Below are 15,213 nucleotides of genomic sequence, written 5' to 3' on the forward strand. Positions count from 1 at the left end.
TAATTTGATATGTGGGTGGACCAGTGCTTAGGTGTTGTTCTTACTTAAACAAACCTCCTACTTACGATTACCCCCCCCCCCCGCAAGAATCCGCAACTACGAGAAAAGTATTAAGAATAAATTCTAACCATAGCATTAAACTTTTGGATCCAATCGGTCCCTTACGGAATAGCGCATAAACTGGGGTTTAAGCTTCTGTCACTCTCGCAACCCATTATCTAATTGCTACTCCACAATGCATTCCCTTAGGCCCAAATATGGTGAAGTGTCATGTAGTCGACGTTCACATGACACCACTAAGGGAATCACAACGTACATACTATCAAAATATCGAACACATATCAAGTTCACATGATTACTTGCAACATGATTTCTTCCGTCACCTCAAGAACGAAAGTAACTACTCACAAATGATAATCATGCTCAAGATCATAGGGGTATTAAATAGCATATTGTATCTGAACATATAATCTTCCACCAAATAAACCATATAGTAATCAACTACAAGATGTAATCAACACTACTAGTCACCCACAAGCACCAATCTAGTTCCGGTAACAAGATTAACACAAGAGATGAACTAGGGTTTGAGATGAGATGGTGTTGTTGAAGATGTTGATGGAGATTGCCCTCCCCAATATGAGAGAGTTTTTGGTGATGATGATGACGATGATTTCCCCCTCCGGGAGGGAAGTTCCCCCGGCGGAATCGCTTCGCCGGAGAGAAAAAGTGCTCCTGCCCAAGTTCCGCCTCGAGACGGCGGCGCTCCATCCCAAAAGTCCTCTCTCTATTTTTTTCTAGGTCAAAATGACCTATATACCAGAAGATGGGCACCGGAGGTGGGCCTGGGTGAGCACAACCCACCAGGGCGCGCCTGGGCTGCTTGGTGCGCCCAGGTGGGTTGTGCCCACCTGGTGGGCCCCTGTCTGGTAGTTATTTGCTCCAATATTCATCATATAATTGATAAAAATCTCCGTGAAGTTTCAGCTTGTTTGGAGTTGTGTAGAATAGGTGGCCTGACGTAGCTTTTCCAGGTCCAGATTTCCAACTGCCGGAATTCTCCCTCTTTGTGTATACCTTGCATATTATGAGAGAAAATGTATTAGAATTACTCCAAAAAAGCATTATTATGGATAAAACATCATAAATAACAGTAAGAAAACATGATGCAAAATGGACGTATCAATGGGCCTCAAAGGCCTGCTAGTGGTCCCACAAGCTCAGGTGGCGCCCCCCAGGGGAGCGCCACCTGAGCTTGTGGCTCGCTAATGGGTCCCCTCCAGGAGCTTTTTCTTCCAGTACCTTTATATATTCCAAAATAAATCTCCATAAACTTTCAGGCCATTTGGAGCTCCAAAGAATAGCTATCTCTGTTGTAGCCTTTTTAGGTCCATAATTCCAGCTGTCGCTCCCTCTTGTGATAGAACTTGCAATTTAAGAGAGAAAGGGCATTAGAATAGCACCTAAAAGTTATATATAACTTTAAAGCAATATGAAGAACAGTAGGAAAACATGATGCAAAATGGACGTATCAACTGCCCCAAGCTTAGACTCTGCTTGTCCTCAAGCGAATATCGAACTCAATAATCATGACCATATGTTTATAGAGAGAGGTGTCGATAATAAAATATGGACACGGTAGCATTATGACCATTATCATAATAGCAAGTATCAATCATAAAAAAAATCATGATGAAGTGACAATTCATTCACAAGCTAAAGTGTAAACAATTGACGTGGTTTGAATCTGCGTTGGTATTTCCCCAAAGAGGAAGGCATGATGCAAAAAAATGGTAGATTGCTTACGAATAGATCTATTATGAGCATTGCAAATCCTGTACCAAGCATCTTTTAGATTCTCCCCTCCCCTTTGCTTAAAATTGAGAACTTTGTTCTCGGGGGTGCACGCAATAGAGGAAGAACTAGACATAGTAAAAAGGTGGGCAAGCAAGATCACAAGCAAACAATATATCTAACGAAAAAAGGCAAATAAAAGGCAAATTTTTGTGAAGTGGGGGAGATGAAAACGAGAGGCAAATGGCAAATAATGTAAATTGCAAGGAGATGAGATTTGTGATTAGGAACCTGATAGATGTTGATGATGTCTCCCTGGCAATGGCGCCAGAAATTCCTTTGACGTGGCTTGAATCTGCGTTGATATTTCCCCAAAGAGGAAGGGATGATGCAGCATAGCTACGACAAGTATTTCACTCAGTTATGAAACCAAGGTTATCAATTCAGTAGGAGAACCAAGCAACACTATGTAAATGGTACCTGCACACAAAGAACAAATACTTGCAACCCAACACGTAAGAGGGATTGTCAACCCCTCCACGGTAAAAAGATAGATTAAATAGTATGAGATTGGCTAAATAGATCTAGCAAAAACACAAAATAAAATAAGTAAAGAAAACGTGCAGCAAGGTATTTTTGGGTTTTTGGAATAATATATCTGAAAAATATATGATAAAAGATAGACTCGGGGGGCGTAGATTTCACTAGTGGCTTCTCACGAGAAAATAGCGTACGATGGGTAAACAAATTACTGTTGGCAACTGATAGAAGAGCAAATAATTATGATGATATCCAAGGCAATGATCATCAATATAGGCATCACGTCCAAGATTAGTAGACCGACTCCTGCCTGCATCTATTACTATTACTCCACACATCTACTACTATTACTCCACACATCGACCGCTATCCAGCATGCATCTACTTTATTAAGTTCATGGAGAAGCAGAGTAATGCAATAAGAATGATGACATGATGTAGACAAGATCTATTCATGTAGGAATAGACCCCATCTTTTTATCCTTAATAGCAACGACACATACGTGCCTCGCTACCCCTTCTATCACTGGGTGAGGAAACCGCAAGATCGAAACCATCACAAAGCACCTCTCCCCATTGCAAGAAAATCAATCTAGTTGGCCAAACCAAACCAACGTTTCGGAGAAGAAATACGAGGCTATAAATAATCATGCATATAAGAGATCAAAGAAGACTCAAATAATATTCATGGATATAGATCTGATCATAAACTCGCAATTCATCGGATCCCAACAAACAAACCGCAAAAGTCATTACATCAAATAGATCTCCAAGAATATAGAGGAGAACATTTTATTGAGAATCAAAAAGAGAGAAGAAGCCATCTAGCTACTACCTACGGACCTGTCGTGGAATTGTCACGGCAGATGTCCTCGAGCTAGGACTTAGTCGTGGAGCCATCGCAACTAGGAAGCTTGAAGGGGTTATGTGGGACAAGGAACACGAGGGTTTATACTGGTTCGGCCCCTTACGGTGAAGGTAAAAGCCTATGTCCAGTTTGAGGTGTTATTGATTAGGGTTACAATCGCCAGGGAGCTAAACAGCTATGCCCGGCTCTCGATGAGATTGTTGTCGCCCTTAAACCGCTGCCGGGTCCTCCCTTTATATAGGGAGGCTGACCCCCAGCGGCCCTTAGAGTCCCGGCCGGCTCATAAGAGCGTCCGGCTCGGACTCTAAACAATACTTGCCTTACACTACAAGTTTACTATAACAATGATTGTAACTACAGGCTTTAAGCCATATCCGGGTCTCAGCCCATCTCTGGCCCATCATCTTGAAACTTGGCCCCGGGCTTCTGGCAATGATCATCCGAAGAGTAACCCGGCCCCTCCTGGCGGGTGACTCTAAGGTCTATATCCTCAACATTAGGCCCCAGATTGACTTGAGCCAGCTCATGTCAATCTTCAACTCTGCCGACAGAGAAAATCTCCGGCTCACCATTCATGTGGAGGCCATAACCCGGAGTGACGTCATCCTCTGGACTCCGGATAATCCGCCGCGAAGTCATCCTCCATGAAGTCCGTTTTTTACTCCGCCAGATCCGCAACGGATCTTCGCTTTTACTGTCTTTCCAAAAATCGAGGCGTCGTGAGGGGGAGATAACCACGCCGTGGTCTCCTTGAATCTCGCGCCCACTTATGACTCTGCCTTATAAATAGGCCGGCCCAACACTTCTCTTCTCACGCTCTCCTTCTTCCTCCTCGCGCCGTCGCTCCTCTGCCCGAGCTCCGCCACTGCCGCCGCCGTCGCGCCCCTGGTCTTCATCAACCCGGCCGCTGCATCACCCTGATTCGGACCAGATTCACGGCAGCGATCTCCGCTCCTTCCAACTCCGGTGAATCTCCTTGACCCTGTCAGATAGATATACGGTAGGGTTCATCTTGTGTTCTTCGCGTTCATCACCATTGCCGCAAACCTCAGTAGCTCTTGTAGTCACCACACTCGGTTGATCTATTACCTTGCATAAAGTCAGTGCGGTAGATGTTTGGGATCCATTTCACCTGCAAAAACCCTCTTTTTACTGCATAAGAACCATGTTCAATCCTCAAGAACTTCTCCTGTCTCTGTTTTTTAGGTCTAGAAATTTTTCATTTCACCCGACCATTTTGATCCAGAAAAGTTACTGCAATATGTGAAATCTGTTTTACCATACTTAGTAAAAACTGCAGCCCTTGAATCTTGACGGCTTATATTTCCGACTTAAAGAAAACACGCGCCGTAGAACTTTCCGGTTTAAAGAGAACCATGCTCCGTAGAATCCTCCGGCTTAACTGCGGTAAGCCGTAGATGACCAACTTATTCTGAATGTTCCTCCGGCTTAGATAACTCACCGTATCTGAATATATATCATTAGTCCCCTTTTTGAGCCGCCACCTTAGTTTGAACAATAACTCTCCGGCTTATAATTAACCCGGATACCTTTCTCTTTATCATAGACCACCAACCGTCACCATGCCTCCCAAGGCTCCCATCACTTGCAACTGGATGAGATCCAACGTCACTGATGAGACCCTGGCCAACTTTGTTAAGTCCGGATATCTGCCCAAGAAGGAAGTGATGTCCTACCGTGCCCCTGATCCGTCAGAAGAAAGACCACAGCCGAGGGACGGGGAGGTAGTGATCTTTGCGGACCATATGAGCCGGGGCTTCGCACCGCCCGGCTCAAAATTCTTCTGGGACGTGCTCAACTTCTTTGACTTACGGCCCCAAGATATAGGACCCAACTCCGTATCCAACATCTGCAACTTCCAAGTCTTTTGCGAAGTGTATCTTGGAGAAGAGCCGAGTCTGCTGCTCTTCAGAGAGCTGTTTTATTTGAACCGCCAAAATGAGTGTGCCAACGGGCCAAGTCTAGAGTTAGGCGGCATCTCCATCCAGCGACGTAGGGACTGTCTGTTCCCTTACGCAGAGCCGCCGAGCCACCCTAAGGACTGGAATATGACTTGGTTCTACTGCCAAGACACGTCCCCGGCTGACGAGAATCCACTGCCCGGCTTTCGCCCAACACGCCTGGAACCGACTCACCCGTTATCCGACAAACTTACTGCCGCGGAACGCCAGCCTCTGCTTCCAACGATCAACAAGATCAAGGCCCTGCTAGGCAACGGTCTGAACGGAATTGATCTAGTCCGGGTCTGGATCTCATGGCGGGTGATCCCATTGAGCCGCCGCCCCGGCTTAATGTGTGAATACACCGGGCGAAAGGATGACCCGCAGAGGCACAGTCGCAACGATCTTCCGGAAGACGTTGCTGAAGAAGAGACCAAGGCTCTGTAAAACGAGAGCCTGGCAGACTGTGGAAGAACCGGGCTAGCCCCGTTCTGCAAGACCAATCCAGCCCCAGCGGTAAGCCGCTGACTTTAATCTTTCAACTTCTTTTGCATGTCACCTTGATCTGGACCGTTTTAAGAATTCATTACTGTACTTCTCAGGCTGATGACAAATTCTGGCGGGTCAAATATGACCATGAGGCGGCCAAGAAGGCCAGGAAGGCGAAGAAAGCCGCCAAGAAAGCCGCCCCTCGCAAAAAGGGAAGCAGACCCACCGCTTCGGAGCTGCTGCAATTAAGCGACAGCTCCGAGTCAGAGGTAACCCTTAAACCTTTAAACTCTTGCCATATTTTTTGTTTACTGCTGTCCGCCTTATCAACATTTTGCTTATTGACAGGATGACACCGGCGCCAGTAACCCGGTGATTGAAGAGGTAACATCACTTTCCTCCGACTCGGAGCCTTTGCCACAGCTGAAAGTCCGAAGAGTAACCCGGAAAGTAAGCTTTTCTCATCCGTTAGCTCATCAAGACCCTCAATTTCTTTTGAAGCAGCAGGTTCACGAAAGCCGGCGTCACACCCGGGCCCGCAAGGACACTGACCTCTCCGCCGGGTTACCCGACGCAACAAGGAAGCGTCGTACTGAGGTTTTTTCTCACCTGTACCCTTTTCATCAGTTGGCGGGTGTCATCCGTCAGCCACTCAACTCTTCTGACTCTAATTACCAGGAGACCTCCCCCTCTTCGGGTGACTCCATGCAGTCAAGTCTGCCGGCCTTCAAAACTGCACCCGGGTAATAACAATCTCCTTACATTATCTGTCTGTACTTACTCTTTGTACGCCTAACACTTCTGTCTTTTCAGTGCCCAGGCAAAACTCACCAAAAGAGCAAAGAAGACCAGGTCAGCCGGAGTGCCAGACTTGCCTGAGCCGGAGGCGACGGCTCAAGAGCCGCCAGCTGCCGCCGCCCCCGAAGCCACCATTCCTATGGACACGGCACCTGAAGCCCCTGCCCCAACTACCAAGACAACAACCGAAGCGTCGGTTAACCCGGAGGCCTCCGGCTCCGCCCCATCAACTGACGACCCGGACGTGGTAATTACCCGGACGGAGTATGTTGAGCCGGGCAGACCGACCGTGCTGGCCAAATGCTCCGCGAAGGGGGAGTTGCTGCAGCCCCACCGGGTGAATCTGGACCTCTCCAACTACACCGACTTGAGCATTGGAGAGCTCGTCTCTGGCTACATCAGCCAAGTTCACAAGAGCCGGGACGCCGAAATTGCCATGGTCAACCAAATCCAACAAAAATCTGAGGTAACCTTCTGATGTCTTCTTATTTTCTGCATAGTGACCCTTGTCATGCTAGCCCCCAAGTCTATAACTTATACTTGAATATGTTGTAGACTTAGATTCCGGCTTACTTAACTGAACCGGCAGTACGTAGATAGATACGTTCAATATGCATTAGCCCCCAAGTGCCAAGTGTCTTTGCTTGGAAAATGCTTGGGACTTATATAATGACTGTTAACCACCCGGAAATATATGCAGGCTGTTGGCAAAAAATTAGAGTCGGACCTTGCGGATCTCAAGAGCCGGCTAAAGACACAAGAGATGGAGACCCGGAAGGCAAACGCCAAGTTTGTCTCCAGCATCGCCGCTCAAGAGAAGCTGAAGACTGAATTCGATGCTGAGCGGAAGGCCTGGGCTGAGGAGAAAACCGCACTGGTGACCCGGGCCGAACAGGCGGAGAAGGCTCTCACCGAGAAGACCGCTGAGCTCTCTGGCCTAAAGCGCCAGGTTTCCCAAATGGTGGCTGCTATCTTCGGTAAGTCGCCTCGCCGGCTTTCATCAAGTCTGTATATGTTATGATTCATTCTTGTCACCGGCTTATCTGATCTTTATTAAACAGGCTCCAGAAGCGCCAACCTGAACCAGAGCGTGGTCACCAAGCTAAAGGCCGTGTACACCCTGGTGGAGCAGCTCTATACCGGGTCACAGCGGGCCTTAGCTGTGGTGGCCCTGTCGAATGAGGTGCCAACACACCTGGCCGAAGTCCTGCGCCGGCTCGCAGTTCTGCCACAGCGGATCCAGGAGCTATGACGAGCATCCGCGAGAGCCGGAGCAATCGCCGCGCTGAGCCGGGCTAAAGCATTCTTGCCAGAGCTAGACCCAGCAGACATTGCCCTGGGTTACCCCAGCCTGAAAGAAGACGGCTCAGCCTTCGACCAAAAGGACTTCGCGGCATGTGTGAAGGCTGTACGCCCGGTGGCTACCCTCATCGGGAACGACACCGACTTGACCAAGTACCAGCCGGGTTTTGACGCGGAGAATCGGAGGATTCCAACCCCACGTTATGAAGCCCTCAACTTGATCCCTCCGGCTCGTCAGCACACCTTCGCCCCGGAGATTGACCCGGCCGGGTTAATCGACGAAGAAGCCCAGTTCGAAGCTCTCAGCGGCATCGACTGGAAGTCGTCAACCTTCGAGGTCTTGGGATCAGCCGGAGCAGAAGACGAGCCGGGGACTTCGACTCAGCAGGCGTCATAAAGCGGCCGGCGGTTCACCGAGCAACGCTCCACCCTTGAGACTTTGAAGGATATTTGTAATAGAGTAAGTGCAACAATTTATCTCTGCCGTGCCATCGTGCACGTAATGAATGCTGAAACCCCTTGAAGTTATTCTTTTGGTGTTCCTCCGGGTCATAATTATCCCTTTGTCCTTCTCAACCTTAAAAAGTACCTTCAAGTACCTTCAAGTCTCAAGGCGGCTTACCGCCCTGAGAATCAGGTGTTTAAAATGGATAACCGGAATACGAACCAAAAAAGACTGGTCGTTAACTATACTCTGAACATAGCCGTGATAACACACTTAACGGCCTGTAGCATACTTCCGGTTTAAATAACCCGGGTAGCTTGGTTGGTACCTTAACTCGAATTTACCTGTCTTGATGACATCCCTAATGCTCAACTAACAAGATAAACCAAAATTAAGTCGGCAAGTGAGACCCGGCAGTACATACTTTGACATGATCAGAGTAGACTTATGATAAAATATAAAAACTTAGGGGCTTCCGGTTCGCATACGACCAGAAACCCGGTCCAAAGGGGTTAAGCTAAGATTCGGATGCGATCATATAGCCCCCAGTGGGTGTGGCGATGCCAATCAAGAGGGTATCGACAGCTATGTTCTCTTTGGTTCGAATATGACCCATGTTTGAACAGGAAGCCCCCAAGTGATTCTGAAAATTGTTTAACGACGCTGATTCGAATACGATCCACGTCGGTTCTCAGAGGGGTTGCACTACGATTCAAATATGACCAAATGCAACCTCCCAATGAGCTCGGCACCTTGCCAATCAAATGGGTATCGACAACTATGTTCTCTTTGGTTCGAATACGACCCATGTTTGAACAGGAAGCCCCCAGGTGACCTTACTGCTTACGGCTAGATTCGAATATGATCATAAGCCAGATCCTCCTTTCAAATTAGCATGTAAAAAATGACACACACATAATTGGAGGAGAAAAAAGGACAGAGGTCCTGCTTTATTGCTTATCATAATATATACATGGCTGAGATAAGTATGTACACCACGAGAGCCGGTAGCTCAAGTGTAGTAAGGCCGAAGCTGAGCTATGTTCCACCGCCGACAGGTCTCTTCCTCAGACTTACGGGAATCTTTATGCTCCCGAATGTCAATGAGGTAATATGATCCGTTGTACAAGTTCTTACTGACCACAAAGGGCCCTTCCCAAGGTGGGGATAACTTGTGTGCATCTGTTTGATCCTGGATGAGCCGGAGCACAAGGTCGCCTTTCGGGAAGACCCGGGACTTGACCCGGCGGCTATGATAACGGCGCAGGTCCTGTTGGTAAATCGCTGAACGGGCTGCTGCCACATCACGCTGTTCGTCCAACAAGTCCAGAGCATCTTGGCGCGCCTGTTCATTATCCGTCTCAACATAAGCCGCCACACGAGGTGAATCGTGACGGATGTCGCTGGGGAGGACTGCTTCTGCTCCATAAACCATGAAGAAAGGCGTGAAGCCTGTAGACCTGTTAGGAGTAGTGTTGATGCTCCATAAGACGGAGGGCAACTCCTCCACCCAACAACCCGGCGTCCGTTGTAAAGGGACCAAAAGCCGGGGTTTGATGCCCTTCAGAATCTCCTGGTTAGCTCTCTCAGCTTGACCATTGGATTGGGGATGAGCCACTGAGGAAACATCAAGTCGGATATGCTCTCGTTGACAAAACTCTTCCATAGCGCCCTTGGATAGATTGGTGCCATTGTCAGTGATGATGTTGTGCGGAAAGCCGAAGCGGAAAATCACCTTTTTCATAAATCGAACTGTCGTGGCTGCATCGCACTTGCTAACTGGCTCAGCCTCCACCCACTTCGTGAATTTGTCAACTGCCACCAAGAGGTGGGTCTTCTTATCCTTGGACCGTTTAAAAGGCCCAACCATATCAAGCCCCCAGACCGCAAACGGCCAAGTGATTGGGATCATCCTCAACTCCTGAGCCGGCACATGAGCCCGTCGTGAGAACCTTTGGCAGCCATCACATTTACTGACCAAGTCCTCTGCATCAGCGTGAGCCGTCAGCCAATAAAAACCATGACGGAAAGCCTTGGCCACAAGAGATTTTGAACCAGCATGATGGCCACAATCCCCTTCATGGATCTCACGCAAGATCTCTTGACCTTCCTCAGGGGAGATACAACGCTGAAACGCCCCTGAAACACTACGATGATGCAACTCGCCGTTGATAACAATCATTGACTTGGCCCGCCGGGTTATTTGCCTGGCCAAAGTTTCATCCTCAGGCAACTCTCCCCGGGTTATATAAGCCAGATATGGCATTGTCCAGTCTGGTATGACATGAAGAGCTGCCACTAGTCGTGCCTCCGGGTCAGGGATAGCCAAGTCCTCCTCTGTAGGCAACTTAACCGAAGGGTTATACAGAACATCCAGGAAAGTGTTAGGCGGCACCGGCTTTCGCTGAGAGCCTAACCGGCTTAAAGCATCAGCCGCCTCGTTCTTCCTGCGATCAATGTGCTCCACTTGATATCCCTGAAAGTGCCCAGCAATGGCATCAACCTCGCGGCGATAAGCCGCCATGAGAGGATCCTTAGAATCCCAGGTGCCTGATACTTGTTGAGCCACCAAATCTGAGTCCCCGAAGCACCTTACCCGGCTTAAGCTCATCTCCTTAGCCACCTGAAGACCGTGGAGTAAAGCCTCGTATTCAGCCGCATTGTTAGTGCAAGGAAACATCAATTGTAGCACATACTGGAACTTGTCACCCCTAGGGGAAGCCAATACAACACCAGCCCCCGAGCCCTCCAACTGCCTGGACCCGTCAAAGTGAATAGTCCAATACGTATTATCCGGCTTCTGCTCGGGCACTTGTGACTCTGTCCAATCATTGATGAAGTCCACCAAAGCCTGAGATTTAACAGCAGTGCGTGGCACATATTTGAGGCCATGAGGTCCAAGTTCTATAGCCCACTTAGCAATTCTCCCTGTAGCCTCTCTGTTCTGGATAATATCCCCAAGAGGGGCAGAACTGACCACAGTGATGGGATGACCCTGAAAATAATGTTTGAGTTTCCGGCTCGCCATGAACACACCATATACGAGCTTCTGCCAATGCGGGTATCGCTGCTTGGACTCAATAAGCACCTCACTGACATAATAAACCGGCCGCTGAACCGGATGCTCCTTACCCGTCTCCTTACGCTCCACCACAATAGCCACACTGGCGGCTCGTGTGTTTGTCGCCACATACAGTAGCAAGGGCTCCTTATCAACCGGAGCAGCAAGGACGGGGGGCTCTGCCAGTTGCTTTTTCAAATCCTCAAAGGCGGTATTAGCTGCATCATTCCAGACAAAGTTATCAGTTTTCTTCATCAACTGATATAAGGGCATAGCCTTCTCACCCAAGTGGCTTATGAACCGGCTTAAAGCAGCGATGCGACCCGCCAAGCGCTGAACGTCATTTATACCACGCCGGCTTATCCAGGGAGGTGATGGCCTTGATCTTCTCCGGGTTAGCCTCAATGCCTCTGTCAAAAACCAAGAAACCCAAGAGCTTGCCTGCAGGAACACCAAAGACACACTTGGCCGGGTTAAGCATCATCTTATAGACCCGGAGATTATCAAAGGTTTCTCTTAAATCATCTATCAGGGTTTCCTCCTTGATGGATTTAACCACAATATCATCCACATAAGCATGAACATTGCGCCCGATCTGTTTATGGAGACAATTCTGCACACAACGCTGGTAAGTCGCCTGCGCACACTTGAGCCCAAAGGGCATAGACACATAGCAGAAGGCTCCAAAGGGAGTGATGAACGCCGTCTTCTCCTGGTCCTTAACTGCCATCTTAATCTGATGATACCCGGAATAAGCATCCAAGAAACTTAAGCGTGCACAACCTGCCGTAGCATCAATGATTTGATCAATACGGGGGAGAGCAAAAGGATCAACCAGACACGCCTTGTTCAAGTCCGTGTAGTCCACACACATTCGCCAGGTGCCGTTCTTCTTGAGTACGAGCACCGGGTTAGCCAACCACTCTGGGTGAAAAACCTCAACAATGAACCCGGCCGCCAAGAGCCGGGCCACTTCTTCACCGATAGCTTTCCGCCTCTCTTCGTTAAACCGTCGAAGGAACTATCTGACCGGCTTAAATTTTGGATCAACATTGAGAGTGTGCTCAGCGAGTTCTCTAGGTACACCTGGCATGTCAGAAGGTTTCCACGCGAAGATGTCCCTATTCTCACGGATGAACTCGATGAGCGCGCTTTCCTATTTTGGATCCAGATTGGCACTGATGCTAAACTGCTGAGATGAATCTCCTGGAACAAAATCAACAAGCTTAGTTTCATCAGCCGACTTAAATTTCATTGCCGGCTCAGCCTCCGTAGTTGGCTTCTTCAGAGAGGTCATGTCTGTTGGGTCAACATTGTCTTTAAAAATTTTTAACTCTTCTGTAGCACAAACAGACTCTGCATAAGCTGCATCACCTTCCTCACACTCCAGAGCCACCTTCCGGCTGCCGTGAACCGTAATGGTCCCATTGTGCCCTGGCATCTTGAGCTGTAAGTACACATAACACGGCCGTGCCATGAACTTGGCGTAAGTCGGCCGCCCAAATATAGCGTGGTATGGACTTCTTATCTTGACCACCTCAAAGGTCAACTTCTCCACCCTGTAGTTGTTCTCATCGCCAAAAGCCACTTCCAGTTCGATCTTGCCGACTGGATAAGCCGACTTACCGGGTATTACGCCATGGAAGATAGTGTTTGACTGGCTGAGGTTCTTATCGACTAGCCCCATACGACGGAAAGTCTCATAATAGAGGATATTGATGCTGCTGCCTCCATCCATGAGCACCTTTGTGAACTTATAGCCTCCCACCTGAGGAGCCACCACTAAGGCCAACTGGCCCGGGTTATCCACCCGGAGAGGGTGATCCTCCCTACTCCACACTATAGGCTGCTCAGACCACCGCAAGTAGCGTGGAACCGCCGGCTCAACAGCATTAACAGCTCTCTTTTGAATCTTCTTGTCTCGTTTACACAAACTAGTGGTGAACACGTGATACTGTCCACCGCTAAGCTGCTTCGGGTTGGTCTGATAACCCCCCTGCTGCTGTTGATGACCCTGACCAGACTGTTGATTAAAGCCTCCTTGACCGTTCTGAGGACCGGAATTGGAGCCGCCGCTCGGGCCATGAAAGCCGCCAGCGCCTGAGCCGCCGGCACCTGAGCCGCCACCCGGACCATTGTAGTTTTTAAAGGCCTTCATGATAGCACAATCCTTCCACAGATGAGTTGCTGGCTTCTCTCTAGAACCGTGCCTCGGACAAGGTTCATTCAACAGCTGCTCCAGAGAAGGTCCTGACCCGCCGCCTCGGGGAGGGGGCCTCCCCTTGCGTCGCTGGTTATTACCTTGAGAGTTGGTGTTGGCTACAAACTCTAAGCTGCCATCGGCCTTACGCTTGCCTCCTCCTTGGTTCCCCGGGTTAAACTGAGGACCCTTGCCGTTGCCATTCTTCTTTCCCTTCCCTGCCCTTTCATCGTCTGAAGGGGGATCCTTGGTACCATCGGAATCGGCGTACTTGACAAGAGCCGCCATTAGGGTACCCATATCGGTGCAGTCGCGCTTGAGCCGCCCAAGCTTCATCTTAAGGGGCACAAAGCGACAGTTCTGTTCCAACATTAAGACTGCAGAGCCGGCATCCATCTTATCTGATGAATGTATGATTTCCTTGACCCGGCGAACCCAATGGGTCGTGGACTCACCCTCCTACTGCTTACAGTTAGTCAAATCCACAATTGACATAGACTGCCTGCAGGTATCCTTGAAATTTTGAATGAACCGGGCTTTCAGCTCCGCCCAAGACCCAATGGAGTTCGGCAGTAACCCTTTCAACCACGTGCGGGCAGTTCCATCTAACATCATGGTGAAATATTTGGCCATGGCCGCCTCACTGACCTCCAGCAATTCCATAGCCATCTCATAACTCTCAATCCAGGCTGCAGGCTGTAAGTCCGCTGTGTAGTTAGGCACCTTCCTAGGGCCCTTGAAGTCCTTAGGTAGACGTTCATTGCGGATGGCTGGTACCAAACAAGGGACTCCCCCGGTCCTGGTAGAAATTCCCACATCAACGGGCGTCGTCGGATAAGCCGGGGGGGGGGGGGTCTGATAAGCCGTCAATTGAGGCGCCTGCTCCGCCTCTTGCCGTGCTTGGTCTGTTGTGTAGAAGGCTCCATTATGACCCGGGCCATGGCCAGGGGGCGGGTCATGGCGTTGCACATTACTTGAACCGGTTGCTGAGACCATGTTTCGGCTGTAACTCGGGCTCTGGCCTGGACGAGGGGTCGAGTGGATCCTGTCACGGCTATAGGAGTACGCCTCTTGCTGTGCTAGTGCCGTCTGCAGGAGTTCCCTGACCCGACGGGTTTCGATGGCCGCCGGAGAATCGCCGTCAACAGGGAGAGCCGCCAGCCGTGCTGCCGCAGCCACCATGTTCTCTAGCGGGTTATCATAATGACCCGGGGGTACTGGCACATACTGAGGCGGGGCAGGGGCACCTGGGGAGGCCCCATCACTCGTGGCTGAATAAGGGGTCCAGACTCGGGCGCAATGACCCCTGGCGGGTTACTAGACCCTGCACCCGGCGTGTTGAAGAGATTGCGTGGATCGTAAACCGGCGAGAGTCGAGACTGGGCCTTCTGATGCCTCCTCCTCATGACCTCGTTGGCCGCGTTCTGATCCATCGTGAGCTGGAAGGACTGCGCCTGAATTAGCTGAGTCTGGGCATCGAGAGCCGCCCGCTCCGCAGCCAACCTGATCCCTTCCGCTGCAAGATCCTCTTTAGCTTTTATCAGATCCAATTTTAACTGTGCCACCTCCGCATCATGCTGAGCTTGATCTGCCGGGTCAACCGCGGCAGTTAACAGGGCCGTCATCTTGTCCGTGAGATCCATCAGCACCTGAGCTGGGGAAGGCACCGGGTTTCCCGATCCGGCAGCGGGGTTCTGAACAGGCTGCGCACCGGCCATAAAAACTCCAACCTGACTTGGCGGTTCAAAAAGGTCC

The sequence above is a fragment of the Aegilops tauschii genome, chromosome 4, assembly GCF_002575655.3.
Source record: "Aegilops tauschii subsp. strangulata cultivar AL8/78 chromosome 4, Aet v6.0, whole genome shotgun sequence".
Classification (NCBI taxonomy): Eukaryota; Viridiplantae; Streptophyta; class Magnoliopsida; order Poales; family Poaceae; genus Aegilops; species Aegilops tauschii.